Below are 14033 nucleotides of genomic sequence, written 5' to 3'. Positions count from 1 at the left end.
GAAATGCCTCCTCGGGGAAATAAGTCTCGATACTAGCCACTACACATGTCCAATGGGGTAAAGACAGCAAAAAACGTCTTAATTTGCCTTGATTTATGTCTCTTTAACCACCTGTGATCTATATATAAGCGTTGAGATTGCCCAAACCAGGAGTGAGTATCAGCTCAGAGTAGTTCCTCCTATGTAATCTCCTATGTGTTTGTTTTAAAGCCTTCTACTGATTTTAAGTGTTTATCTGATGTATTTGCAGTGTATTGAAGTCGCAAAGGGACAGTTAAACGATAGCAGTGAGTGATATATTGAAAATTAAGCATTGTTCCAAGTCCCCTTTGCGAGCTATTTTCCGGCTGCGAGCTGTTTCCTGCCAGCTCAATAGATTCTCGTACTTGAATTAAATGACCCTGGAACTGTCTTCTCCGCTCCAATAACTAGATTTATTTAGAGATAGGGTCGAAATGTTTAATTAATAGGGCTTTTTTTGCAGTGCTTAGGTATATTATCGCTGACATAAATAGTTTTAGTTTAACCTCGGAAACATTAATTACTCTATTTAACTGCCCCTTTGCCCTTTTATCGCGTGTCCTGTCATTAGTAAACCCCAACTAAGTCCTGCCGGGGCCTTAATAACAGCGGTAAGGCCTTGGAATCATTATTATTCGTTATTAATGGGTTGGTCTGGGTCTGGGTCTCGGCACATGTTGTGAACGAAACTGCAGAAAGTATAAAATCCTATCACTCTTCAGCACGGGCTTACAATATGATGTAATGAGCTTATATGTGGAATAATGGCTTCAGGGAGTTCTTAATACACTTAGTAGTCTCCCTTACGTGAAGCATGGAGGGAGGGAGGAGGGAGAGGAGATAGAGGGAGGGAGGAAGGGAAATGAATCACGTATTTATTAGATCTTAAAGCCATTGGTTACAACGTTTCTTCCTGTATAAACTGGTAATTATATCGCTTTTTCTTTAATTAAACCTAAAACCGTGTAAATAATGGCTTTGAAATATTTAATAAGGGAAGATGGACGTTGGAACAGGAAAACGCATTGTTGTACCTCAAAACTAATTGTTCCAACCTTTACATAGATTTACATAGAAAATCAGACCACATAGACCCCATGGTCCAGACTTGGTGGTCTGTCCTTAAACCTAAGTGATTTTACATTAATCAGAAGACTCCAAAACGTTGCATTTCTACTCTAGTTGATATTAAGTTGAAGGATATATGCTGAAATGCTATATCTTATGCTATCAAGCTGATTTAAACTTACGGTCACATGCTGACTTCATGATGCATGCTGACTTGAAATAAAGGTCACAATATGCAGTAAGTTGAGTTCAATGACGGCATTGTTCACTTGTATAACTCCTATGCTGAGCCTATAAAAACTCAGCATTGAAAGAGATAGCCATGCTGACTCGATCTTATGCAAGCTGATTTAAACTTATGGCCATGCTGACTCATATGCTAATCTTAACTTAAATCCATGTTGAACTCCGAACTCAGCATATCAAGAAAACGATCATGCTGTCATATATAGACCACCATGCTGAGCTCAGAGTGGCTATACAGACTGAAATCAGTAACTCTTTAATGCATGCTGAGTTCAAAATAGGATCAGCATTGAGAAACAGCTAGGCACCATCCTGAGTGAGCATTGCTGACTTGTTCATAATTAAACCCCTGGTAATAGTAGTAGTAGTAGTAATAGTAGTAGTAGTAGTAGTAGTAGTAGTAGTAGTAGTAGTAGTAGTAGTAGTAGTAGTAGTAGTAGTAGTAGTAGTAGTAGTAGTAGTAGTAGTAGTAGTAGTAGTAATAGTAGTAGTAGTAATAGTAGTAGTAGTAGTAGTAGTAGTAGTAGTAGTAGTAGTAGTAGTAGTAGTAGTAGTAGTATGCTGAGCTCAGAAAAGGTCATAGGCTGAGTTGAATTAAGCATATCGCTACAAAAAAGCTTCCTGTACCGACATGCTGAGTTGGGGGATCGAGCCAGCTAGGCCATGCTGACTTCAGACCATGCCGACTTAAAGAAATTCTGGGCCATGCTGAATTTGCTGAGCTTGGCTCCATATGTTTCACGAATGTAGACAGATCAATATTGTTTATGATCGATGACACTTTGCGTACGAGGAACAAATTAAGGCGTAAAACTCAAATGTAGACAAGCAAATTCAGACTGAACCAAATTTTTCTTCATCAACGTTGTAGTGCGAGAATGGAATAAGCTCCCTGCCTTCCTTCAGTGGTCACACGATTGATTTCCTTTAAAAACAAGCTCGGCCGTCACTTCCTTCTGCTCAATATATTAACTAGAGTTGAAATGCAACGTTTTGGAGCCATCGGATTAATGTAGAATCACTTATTTCCAAGGGCTGAGTTAAGCTGGGAGTTAGGTTAGATCCTCACATGAATTTAAGCTATTTCCAGTTTCCAAGGGCTGAGTTAAGCTGGGAGTTAGGTTAGATCCTCACATGAATTTAAGCTATTTCCAGTTTCCAAGGGCTGAGTTAAGCTGGGAGTTGGGTTAGACCCTCACATGAATTTAAGCTATTTGCAGTTTCCAAGGGCTGAGTTGAGCTGGGAGTTGTTAGACCCTCACATGAATTTAAGCTATTTGCAGTTTCCAAGGGGTGAGTTAGGCTGGGAGTTAGGTTAGATTGAGTTAGGCTGGGAGTTAGGTTAGATCCTCTCATGAATTTAAGCTATTTGCAGTTTCCAAGGGCTGAGTTAGCTGGGAGTTAGGTTAGACCCCACAAATATTAAGCTATTCCAGTTTCCAAGGGGTGAATTAAGCTGGGAGTTCCGTTTCCTTGTCTATATCTACCTAAATTCCCCTTCAATCATTAGCTGGGCACTCCACACCTCCCCTTTCTTGACCATTCCACTCACCCACTTCTGTACGGGAGACTGATCTTTTTACCCTTCAGACATTTTTTTCAAGCAAACAAACAAAAGCAAAAAAAAAAAAAAAAAAAAGCGCTACTCACTGCTCTAAAAAAAAAAGCAAGGTGCAGGAATAAAGATAGGTCAGTCGGAGAGGAGGAGAGGTCCCCCCTCCTTGAAAGAGTTTTAGTAAATAAGGCAGGAGGAAATAAGATGAAAGGAAGATCAGATTGAATAAGATTGAAGACATTTTTTATCAGGTTCAAAACTCCTAGCTTTTCTATCATACCTTCAAGTTGGCACCATCTTGTAACCTAACTTGCATGGGAAACTGTACTTCTTGACCCTGGAGAGATATTCCTTTGTTACTGTGACCTTGTTTTGTCCGCAAGTTAATCATACAAAGCTATTATATATATTCTGTAACCTAACTTGTATGGGAAACTGTACTGCTTGACCCTCACAGGTAATAGGTATATGGTTCCATTGAAAGATATGCAAATTTTAACATGTCCAAATTCATAGCATTCATATCAGACCCTCCAGTTTAATTAAGCCACCCAGCTGACACTATCCCCTGCTTGGACTCAATTTATAAAGAAAACTGTACTCGTTAATCCTTGAGTCATTTCCCCTTTTTCCAGCTTCTTAATTAGCGTGACCTCCCAGCCATATACAGTTTATCCAGTCCACTAGTATTTAACCAGTAGCTCCAGGGCCATTGGATATAAGCATAGGTCAATCATTTAGGTATGGATGAACAGGAATTTAACCCCTATAAAAGATATACGTGAGGGGAGGCAGCCGGTAAGGAAACATATATCGAGGACTGAATCATATCAAAGCTATACCCAAGATTATGACACTATAAATATCTCTCTAGCCAGGGCCAGGATATAGGCAAGGGTTCATATATAAGGAAGAGCAGGAGTTCAACCCCTATAAATAACATTTGTGAGGACTGCGGCGGGGAGGGGAGGCTGTATTTACGCTGATTTATCCTTTTATGAGCTGTCTATGGCGATGGGAAGACCTCCACGTACAATATTATACCTGCAGCTTCCTTAACTGTGATGGAAAACTAATGTATCACGCCCAAACGCCCACACACAGCTCAAACACACGGGAGTTCACAGGGTTCGCTGGGCGGGGCTTCTGGCGGGAGGGGAGGCTGTATATACGCTAATTTACCCCTTTATGAGCTGTTTATGGCCATGAGAAGACCTCCACGTACAATATTATACCTACAGCTTCCTCATTAGTGCTAGAAATCTAATGTATCACACCCAAAACGCCCACACACCGCCCAAGCACACGTACGGGAGTTCACGGGGTACGCTGGGAGGGACTTCTTGGCGGCTGAGAGTAGGCAATATAGACGTTGAATTATCGCTTTATGTACTGTCTGTGGCTATGGAAACACCTCCACGTACCGTCCTATACCTCTACGTTCCTTGTGGCTACAGGAAAAGCAATGTACCACGCCCCGAACGCCCAGAAATAGCCCGAAATTAGCCTGAATGCACGGCGAAAAAACACGACTTGGTCTTTGAATTCTCACCTCGTCCCCTGCTGAATGAATGGCATACCAGGCGTGTTTGCTCACAGGGGGCAGCACTTACCGGGGCTCCTTTTTTTTTGTTTTTTTTTTATTTCCGAAGATTGACAGAAGAGTGAACAGGACTTTTTCCAGGAAGTTGCCGTCGATCGCTGGTGAACTTATCCCTTAAACGCCTCATATCTAACCCCTGAACCCACGTGACGTGACGTGGAAGGGGGGGGAGGTGATTAGCCAATGCCATAATCATTCGTTAGTCATATATTGCTTACTCAGAGGAGGAGGGGGTTAGGGAGGAAGGAGGGAAGGAGAGGAGGAAAGGAAGAGGGGGAGGGGGATGGAAGGAAGGAGAGGTAGGTAACGGGAAGGTGTGTGTGTGTTAGTGTGTGTATGTGTGTTTTCCTAGGCTGTCAATCTCTCTCTCTCTCTCGTGGCCAGGTGTGTCCGATCAAATCCTTTTTAATTCCGTATGAACGATCGAGTAAATGAGGTGACCAAAGGCTTGACCCCGACAAGTGCAACGGAGAGGGGATTACTCTCTCTCTCTCTCTCTCTCGTGGCCAGGTGTGTCCGATCAAATCCTTTTTAATTCCGTATGAACGATCGAGTAATTGAGGTGACCAAAGGCTTGACCCAAATATAAATAAATAAATAGAAGAATGAGAAAGAAAAGAAAAGGAAGAATAAGATGGATTGAAAAAAAAAAAATGCAATGATTTAATAGATAATAGTAACACACACACACACACACACACACACACACACACACACACACACACACACACACACACACACACACACACACACACACAGCCTGTCAAGAGGGGCCACACAATGGGAAGAGCCCAGCCAGCCCTCGCACCCCTCAACCCCTCTCATTTCCCCTCTCCACCTCTCACCCTTTCATCTTTTCTGTCCTGTCCAACCACACGTAGATTACTAGTGGTACCGGTAGTATACAGACACCCTCGCCATAGACTGATAGGTCTTCTGGTGTCTGTTCTTCCTATGTATTCCTATGTATTCATCACCTCCCCATCCCCTCTTACCCATTCCCTCCCTCTCCCCATTCACCCCTCACGCTTCCTCCTCTTCCCCTCACCTCCCCTTCCCCCTTCACCTCTCATCCAGCCACCTGCCACATCCCTCCCTCCATCATTATAACGCATCACCATCACTGCCTCATTTCAAGTATCCCTCCGTCACTATAACATCACCATAACCATCATCATCACCAGTACCTATCACCTTCCCATCGCCATTCCCTTCATCACCATATAAAGGATCACTATTACATTGACCACCATCATCACTATATCACTCCCATTATCGTCTATTATCAATATTTCTCCTCCTCCCTCCACCCTCTCTCCCAAGTCCAGTAATATTCCTTCAAACAAATACAAGGTCAATCTATATTATACCCTCTAGTTGAAGCCAGTCTCCTGCCCCCATTCTCATATTTTGCCCTAATCTAATATGTACCATCTAGTTAATCAATCCGGTAATATTCCTTCAAACAACTACAGGGTCCCTTCTGTACACTGGTCATGGAGGGTAAAATCTCACTTGCTTAAACCCTTCACTGTGGATTTCCTACAAGAAGACATCACCAAGCTACAGGAGTGGAGCAAAAGTGGCTGCTACAATTCAATGAAGAAAAATATATAGTCCTGCACCTTGGGAGGGGATATCCAGCACACCAGTACCACATGGGAAGCACTCCACTATCCACCACAGAGACAAAGAATGATCTGGGAGTACATATGTTACCAGGCTACCAGTGAAGGGATATCCAGCACACCAATACCACATGGGAAGCACTCCACTATCCACCACAGAGACAAAGAATGATCTGGGAGTACATGTTACCAGGCTACCAGTGAAGGCGAAATCCGTGCCAATCACAGCGGACGGGTAAAAACATTTGCTAATAATCTGAACTGTCCGAGAAAACATATGAAAACCAGTGGAGTAGATGCCAACCTTCAGCTTTGGGATGACCACAGACACATACATTTATTTTAAGGTGGATGTCATTATTTAGATCCATAAAGGGGCATCCAAAACAAAAAAATGATAGACCCAAACACTCCCTCAATGACACAACATATGGGTAGGCGGTGGCCGAAGTGATAGCGTACTGGACCCACATTTGCCGCGTGATGGACGACGCGGGTTCGAATCCTCACGCTACCACTCGGATTTTTCGGTCACCGCCGAGTGGCTTAAAACTACCCACATGCTGTCCTGAAGACCACCCATCAACCCGGACTCTAGAGGAAGCCGTCCAAGCGAATCAAGTACGAGTTCCGGGGGGCAGCATGAGCCAATGCAAGATGGCGCCACTATAAACACTCGCCTGCGCCAGAACGGGCTGGGCCGACCATCAGGCCCCACCTGGAAGAAGCCTTGGGCCGACCATCAGGCCCCACCGGGAAGATGCCTACCGGCGCAATAGGCAAAAAAAAAAAAAAAAAAAAAAATAAAAAAAAATAAGTGCAAATTCAATACCTTATATATAGAACAAATAATAGACCCAACAAGACATATAAGGGACACTAACATCAGTATAAAAAATAAGTGAAAATTCAATACCATGAGTTAAAACCACAAATAGTAGAGATTTTTGGGTATTTGGTAAGCTTTGGTTCCGTCTGGTAAGGCAATGATAGAGGTTTTATGTTTTAGGAAAGGCTTTCATATGGGTTGTGTTGGTAGTAGTATTTCCAGGTGTAGATTCGCGAGCCTAGACAAGGCTTCCCCAACAACACAAAAAACACTCATAAGCCTGACTGGTATCCTTGGAGGCTTTGGGAAATAGCTGTCACAACCCAGGCTCGCCAGATTCTGTGCAGTGTAGTGCGGAGGACGCGGAGACAAACACAAAGCCTCTGGGGTCAAGGCGTTGGCCAGCGGCTGTAATAAATAACTCATTTTTTCAACCCTTGTTACGTCTACGCTGCTGACGGAGAGTGCAGGCAAACATTTTATTCAACTTTCTTTTCCTTATTATTTGGTTGTTTTGTACAGAGATCAGAAATTAGTACCCTTACTGCTAACATGGGAGCATATGCGGGAAACAACAGAATGTTTGAGCCCTCTCAACCTTTGTGTTCTCATAAGACTGAGACACTTTCATGGAGTATAAGATACTTATTTTCGTGATTGGACTTATTTTCCACACCACCTCTGAGGTAAAAGTCCCAGGCGCGTTTTTATTTAAGAGGTGTCCCCTGAAGGCCTAATCCTCTCTTTGATCTTTGATCAGAAAATTCATTAGTTGGGTTGTTGCCAAGTTGGCAACGCGGCGGGTTTATGCGACAGCAGAAGTGGCACAGGCGAATTTTATCTCTAGTGACTGCCGAGTTGCTATGCGTCACGCAGCAGAACGGGTCGTTGCAACAGCGGAAAAAAACACAGGTTGCTATGCGTCATGCAGCAGTATGGGTTATTATGCAGAAGCAGAATGGGTTGCCGCGACGAGAGCACCACAGTATCACCCAGCACCTAAATATATTCCATCAATACTCTTACACTCTAACACAGGTGTGGAGGCGGATATAAAAAAATTTGACTCCACCCCCTCCCCCTTACCCTTGTCTGGTGCAGTGGTAGGGAAAGTAAAGCCCGCAACGCCACATCGCACCACAATAAATGAACCACACCTCACCTTAATTAACGAGCCGCACCGCACCACAGTAAACGAACCATACCGCACTACAATAAACGAACCATACCTGACCTTAATTAACGAACCACACCGCACCACAATAAATGAACCACACCTCACCTTAATTAACGAGCCACACCGCACCACAGTAAACGAACCATACCGCACTACAATAAACGAACCATACCTCACCTTAATTAACGAACCACACCGCACCACAGTAAATGACCCACATCGCACCACAGTAAACAAACCACACAGCACCACAATAAAGGAGTCGGAGAGCATTTTACCGTCTCCAACTCCAGGCAAAAGTAGGCTACACACTGGTACCGTTAAATATACCTTATTTAAATGCACCGCGTTATATCAGACTTAAATACACCCTTAGTAAATTCATGACACTTCAGGTATAGACAGAAAAAAAATCCCCTCCTCCTCTTTTGCCTCTTCTTCCTTCTTTCTTCTTGTCTTCTTTATTCTTTATTCTTGTCTTCTTTTCCTCTTCATTGACTAGGCTCTCTTGCAGGCCTGGAAAAAATGGTACTGTCAGTCGCTTCCACATCAACTATTTCAAAAACACCAAAAAGGAGATCAACTGAGTTCCAGTGAATGTGTTTTCTACGTTCATGGTACAAAAGAAGGGTCGTCTACCTCTACCACCAGGGTCTTAAAGCTACCCGTGGAAAGACACAGAAATCCCTTGTCAAATATGTGAGCTTAAGTGCTGAAATGGTTTATTTAAGTATGCCCCAAAATTTGTTAATCAGAGAAAGGTTTACATTTTCTGCAAACTGAAAAGGGTCAAACTGCCACCAAGGTCTTAAAGCTACCCGTGGAAAGGCACAGGAGTCCCATGAAAGCCTAGTCAAATATATGCAAGCTTGGGCGCCAAAATGTTATGTTAATCTTAACCCAGTAGCAGCGGGGATCATGTTTCTTAATGGTCCCTCTAAGCGAGAAAATGAAAAATCACCCCTCACACAAACCATTTCATAATATATATATCAAAGTATTTGTGATCAGATTATGTATCATCTATTTTGGGGGGTTTAAATCATGGCACAAATTTGGCCCGTCGCTGCTACACGGTAAAGCCACAAATTTGGCCTGTCGCTGCTACCGGGTTAAAATATGTCTGTAATTAGAAAGGTTTACACTTGCAGAAGACTTCACGCTAAATGAATTCATGTCCAACAGGACTATGAGACCTCTACCCATAATAATCCATATGAAAAAGTTTTGATTGCAACGAAAGAAATCAGTCGGTACCTTAACCCGCTGTGTGTGAGGTTGGTGCCGTCGTCTCCTTCCCCAACACACACACACCGCCTCCTGCAGTCATCTTCCTCCTCTTCACAGCATCGACCATCTGGCTGCCTGGAAGAAACTCTGTTGTTAGTCTAATGAAGGTTACATTTTCTGAGTCTACATGAGTTTGTGATTATCCAGGATGACTGAGACAGAAGTTGGTGTTCAGAGATGCTTCCACCTCTCTCATTAACTATTTCCAAATGTTAAAAAGAGATCAGCGATGTTCTAATGAGTGTTTTATTAGGTTCATGGCACAGAAGAAGGGTCAGGCTACACTTCCACCTCTCTCATTAACTATATCCAAGTGCTAAAAAAGAGATCAGCGATGTTCTAATGAGTGTTTTATTAGGTTCATAGCACAGAAGAAGGGTCAAGCTACACTTCCACCTCTCTCATTAACTATATCCAAGTGCTAAAAAAGAGATCAGCGATGTTCTAATGAGTGTTTTATTAGGTTCATGGCACAGAAGAAGGGTCAAGCTACACTTCCACCTCTCTCATTAACTATATCCAAGTGCTAAAAAAGAGATCAGCGATGTTCTAATGAGTGTTTTATTAGGTTCATGGCACAGAAGAAGGGTCAAGCCACCACAGGATCATTAACCCAGTAGCAGCGACGGGATAAATTTGTGGCTTCACCGAGTAGCAGCGACGAGCCTGGGAGTGTATGTTACCAGGCTACCAGTGAAGGGATATCCAGCACACCAATACCACATGGGAAACACTCCACTATCCACCACAGAGCCAGAGAAAGACCTGGGAGTGTATGTTACCAGGCTACCAGTGAAGGGATATCCAGCACACCAATACCACATGGGAAACACTCCACTATCCACCACAGAGCCAGAGAGAGACCTGGGAGTGTATGTTACCAGGCTACCAGTGAAGGGATATCCAGCACACCAATACCACATGGGAAACACTCCACTATCCACCACAGAGCCAGAGAGAGACCTGGGAGTGTATGTTACCAGGCTACCAGTGAAGGCCAAATCCATGCCAATCGCAGTGGCCGGGTTAAAAGTGTCACAAGTAAATTAAATATGAATGGTAAAAATCCAGGATAAAGAGATAGAGCTCACCTTTCTGTTCCTGCGTCTCTGCTTCTTGTCTCTTGCCTCCCTGTGCTCAAGTCGTCTCTCCCTGCGCCTCCCTTCACCTCCTCGTCCTAGTGCTCCTCCTCCGTTCCCCGGCCAGCCAGGGGAGGAGGAGGGGAAGAGAAGAAACGAAAATTAGTGCACATCCCTAAATAGAGGGTGCAAAACCTATTACAATCTCGCCACCTTCGTAAAGAAACCGCCCAAGTCGTTATTTTCTATTTTTCAAGAAGAGAACTGTCATCATCTCATTTGGCTTAAGATTTAGGCAGAAATAAAAAGGGCAATTGTAGAACACTCAAACCCTGAATATCTAAGACAACTTAACAAAAATGGAAATCACTGAAAAATGACTTAGGCAATTACTTTAAGAGGGTGACGATATAACAGCAGGAGGTGTGTAGGGGAGGGGGTGAGGAGGAGGGGGAAAAGATAGGAAAGAAGGCCATGCTCTTTGCACCTCTGTGACATGTGCACCGCGGGGAGACTTGACATGAGAGCCTGCCCCAACGGTGTTACGACGTCGGGATGACATCAGCTTCATTCACACACTCTTCTGCCACCACTATGACATGTGCACCTCAAGGGAGGCAGATCCTCAATCCGACTGAACGACAAACAACCCAGACAGTGGTTCAGGCCACCCTAGCCAGCCACATTCCGCCGAAACGGAGTGGAGGTGTCGGCGCAACCGTCCCCACCTTAGGGCTGCCGCCCCCAGCTTCATGAGTCCCCCCACTCCCAAACGGGTGTTACGACGTCGGGATGGTCTCGCCGGATCTCGGGACGGACAGATTCACACAAGGAGGTAAAGGAAGTTGAAGGAGGAGGAGGAGGAGGAGGCAGGCTGAGAAAAGATTAAGGTTCGTTAGAAAGTAAAAAGTTTTTAATAGAAGGCAAAAATGAAGCCAAACCCTCAGAATGTCATAGTGAGGTACTTAACTTAGTAATGCAGAGCTCTTCCTCCTCTTGCTGTGGTCTGGGCAGGGCAGCCCCTTGCTTGCTGTGGAGGGCAGCACTCCCACAGCAGCTGAGGAGAGGGAAGGAAGTGGTCACACCAAGGTACATATCATTAACCCGGTAGCAGCAACAGGCCAAATTTGTGCCATGATATTTACCCCCCAAAATAGATGATACATAAACTGATCACAAATGCTTTGATATATATTATGAAATGGTTTGTGTGAGGGGTGATTTTTTCTCATTTTTCTCACTTGGAGGGACCGTTAAGAAACATCAACCTGCTGCTACCGGGTTAAACCACCCCTGGGAATGCCTGAAACTCCTATAAAAGCCTTAAAAATGTGAGCTTGGGCGCCAAAATATTTAAGAAAATGACCCAGAGAAGCTGGCAATGATTCGAACACATGAAGAGAGGAGAGGGCGGAGTGCTGAGGATGGTGGAGGATACTGAGGTACCTAGAGGGAGGACAGTTAGAAGACCCAAGGATAACATGGAGAGGAACAGTGACACAAGACCTGGAAGTGTTAGAAAGAGGAAGGATTAGCATTGGACCCAGCAAAATGGAGGAGCATCAAGGCAAGTCCGCCATCAAGACTGGAAGGACTATAAACAAAGAAGAAGGAGAATATGGAGCAGCTAACGACTCTGTGTATATCTGAGGTAGTGTTAGAGGCAACCAAACCAAGGCAAAGTTCTGTTTTTGGTGGCACCTGGCGGCTGAATTCTTGCTAGAGTGGTGTTGGGTTACTTGGCCAAAGTGACATAGATGAGCGCTGAGGCCATATGCAGCTTTAGCCTATGCCCCAAAGCTTTCCATGAACACCTCCATACAAAACAGCAATAGAGAAGGAATTAACCCCTTGACCATGAATTTCCTACAAGAAGACATCACCAAGCTACAGGAATGGAACAAAAAGTGGCTTCTACAATTCAATGAGGAAAAATGTAAAGTCCTGCACCTTGGGAGGGGATATCCAGCACACCAATACCACATGGGAAACACTCCACTATCCACCACAGAGCCAGAGAGAGACCTGGGAGTGTATGTTACCAGGCTACCAGTGAAGGGATATCCAGCACACCAATACCACATGGGAAACACTCCACTATCCACCACAGAGCCAGAGAGAGACCTGGGAGTGTATGTTACCAGGCTACCAGTGAAGGCTAAATCTATGCCAATCGCAGTGGCCGGGTTAAAAGTGTCACAAGTAAATTAAATATGAATGGTAAAAATCCAGGATAAAGAGATAGAGCTCACCTTTCTGTTCCTGCGTCTCTGCTTCTTGTCTCTTGCCTCCCTGTGCTCGAGTCGTCTCTCCCTCCGCCTCCCTTCACCTCCTCGTCCTAGTGCTCCTCCTCCGTTCCCCGGCCAGCCAGGGGAGGAGGAGGGGAAGAGAAGAGACAAAAATTAGTGCACATCCCTAAATAGAGGGTGCAAAACCTATTACAATCTCGCCACCTTCGTAAAGAAACCGCCCAAGTCGTTATTTTCTATTTTTCAAGAAGAGAACGTCATCATCTCATTTGGCTTAAGATTTAGGCAGAAATAAAAAGGCAATTCTAGAACACTCAAACCCTGAATATCTAAGACAACTTAACAAAAATGGAAATCACTGAAAAATGACTTAGGCAATTACTTTATGTGGGTGACGATATAACCGCCGGAGGGTGGGGGGGGGGCGGGGGTGGTGGTGGTGGAGGGGGAAAAGATAGGAAAGAAGGCCATGCTATTTGCACCTCTGTGACATGTGCACATGGGAGACTTGACATGAGAGCCCCGCCCCGCCCAACGGTGTTACGACGTCGGGATGACATCAGCTTCACTCTCTCTTCTGCCATCACTATGACATGTGCACCTCAAGGGAGGCAGATCCTCAATCTGACTGAACGACAAACAACCCAGACAGTGGTTCAGGCCACCCTAGCCAGCCACATTCCGCCGAAACGGAGTGGAGGTGTCGGCGCAACCGTCCCCACCTTAGGGCTGCCGCCCCCAGCTTCATGAGTCCCCCCACTCCCAAACGGGTGTTACGACGTCGGGATGGTCTCGCCGGATCTCGGGACGGACAGATTCACACAAGGAGGTAAAGGAAGTTGAAGGAGGAGGAGGAGGAGGAGGCAGGCTGAGAAAAAGATTAAGGTTCATTAGAAAGTAAAAAGTTTTAAATAGAAGGCAAAAATGAGGCCAAACCCTCAGAATGTCATAGTGAGGTACTTAACTTAGTAATGCAGAGCTCTTCCTCCTCTTGCTGTGGTCTGGGCAGGGCAGCCCCTTGCTTGCTGTGGAGGGCAGCACTCCCACAGCAGCTGAGGAGAGGGAAGGAAGTGGTCACACCAAGGTACATATCATTAACCTGGTACCAGCGAACGGTGAAATTTTTGCCATGATATAAACCCCCAAAAATAGATGATGCATAAACTGATCACAAATAAGTTGATGTATATTGTGAAATGGTTTGCATGAGTGATGATATTTTTCTCATTTTTCTTGCTTAGAGGGAGTGGCCTTTAAGAAACATGTTCCCCGCAGCTACCACCAGCGG

The 14033-nt window shown here is 44.6% G+C and overlaps 1 long non-coding RNA gene across 1 annotated transcript; it reads right to left on the bottom strand.

Moving 5' to 3' along the window:
- Positions 1 to 6088: 6088 nt before the first annotated feature.
- LOC126987853 (uncharacterized) lies at positions 6089 to 13126 on the bottom strand. The gene is made up of 3 exons (XR_007741244.1): positions 12749 to 13126; positions 9385 to 9492; positions 6089 to 8643 (listed from the first exon to the last, which is right to left on the bottom strand). It is a non-coding gene; the product is annotated as an uncharacterized LOC126987853 (long non-coding RNA).
- Positions 13127 to 14033: the final 907 nt, after the last annotated feature.

The sequence above is a fragment of the Eriocheir sinensis genome, chromosome 66 (genome assembly GCF_024679095.1).
Source record: "Eriocheir sinensis breed Jianghai 21 chromosome 66, ASM2467909v1, whole genome shotgun sequence".
In the NCBI taxonomy this organism is placed as follows: Eukaryota; Metazoa; Arthropoda; class Malacostraca; order Decapoda; family Varunidae; genus Eriocheir; species Eriocheir sinensis.
Note: the sequence above shows the minus strand (reverse complement) of the source record. Positions and strands in the feature narration are given on the sequence as shown.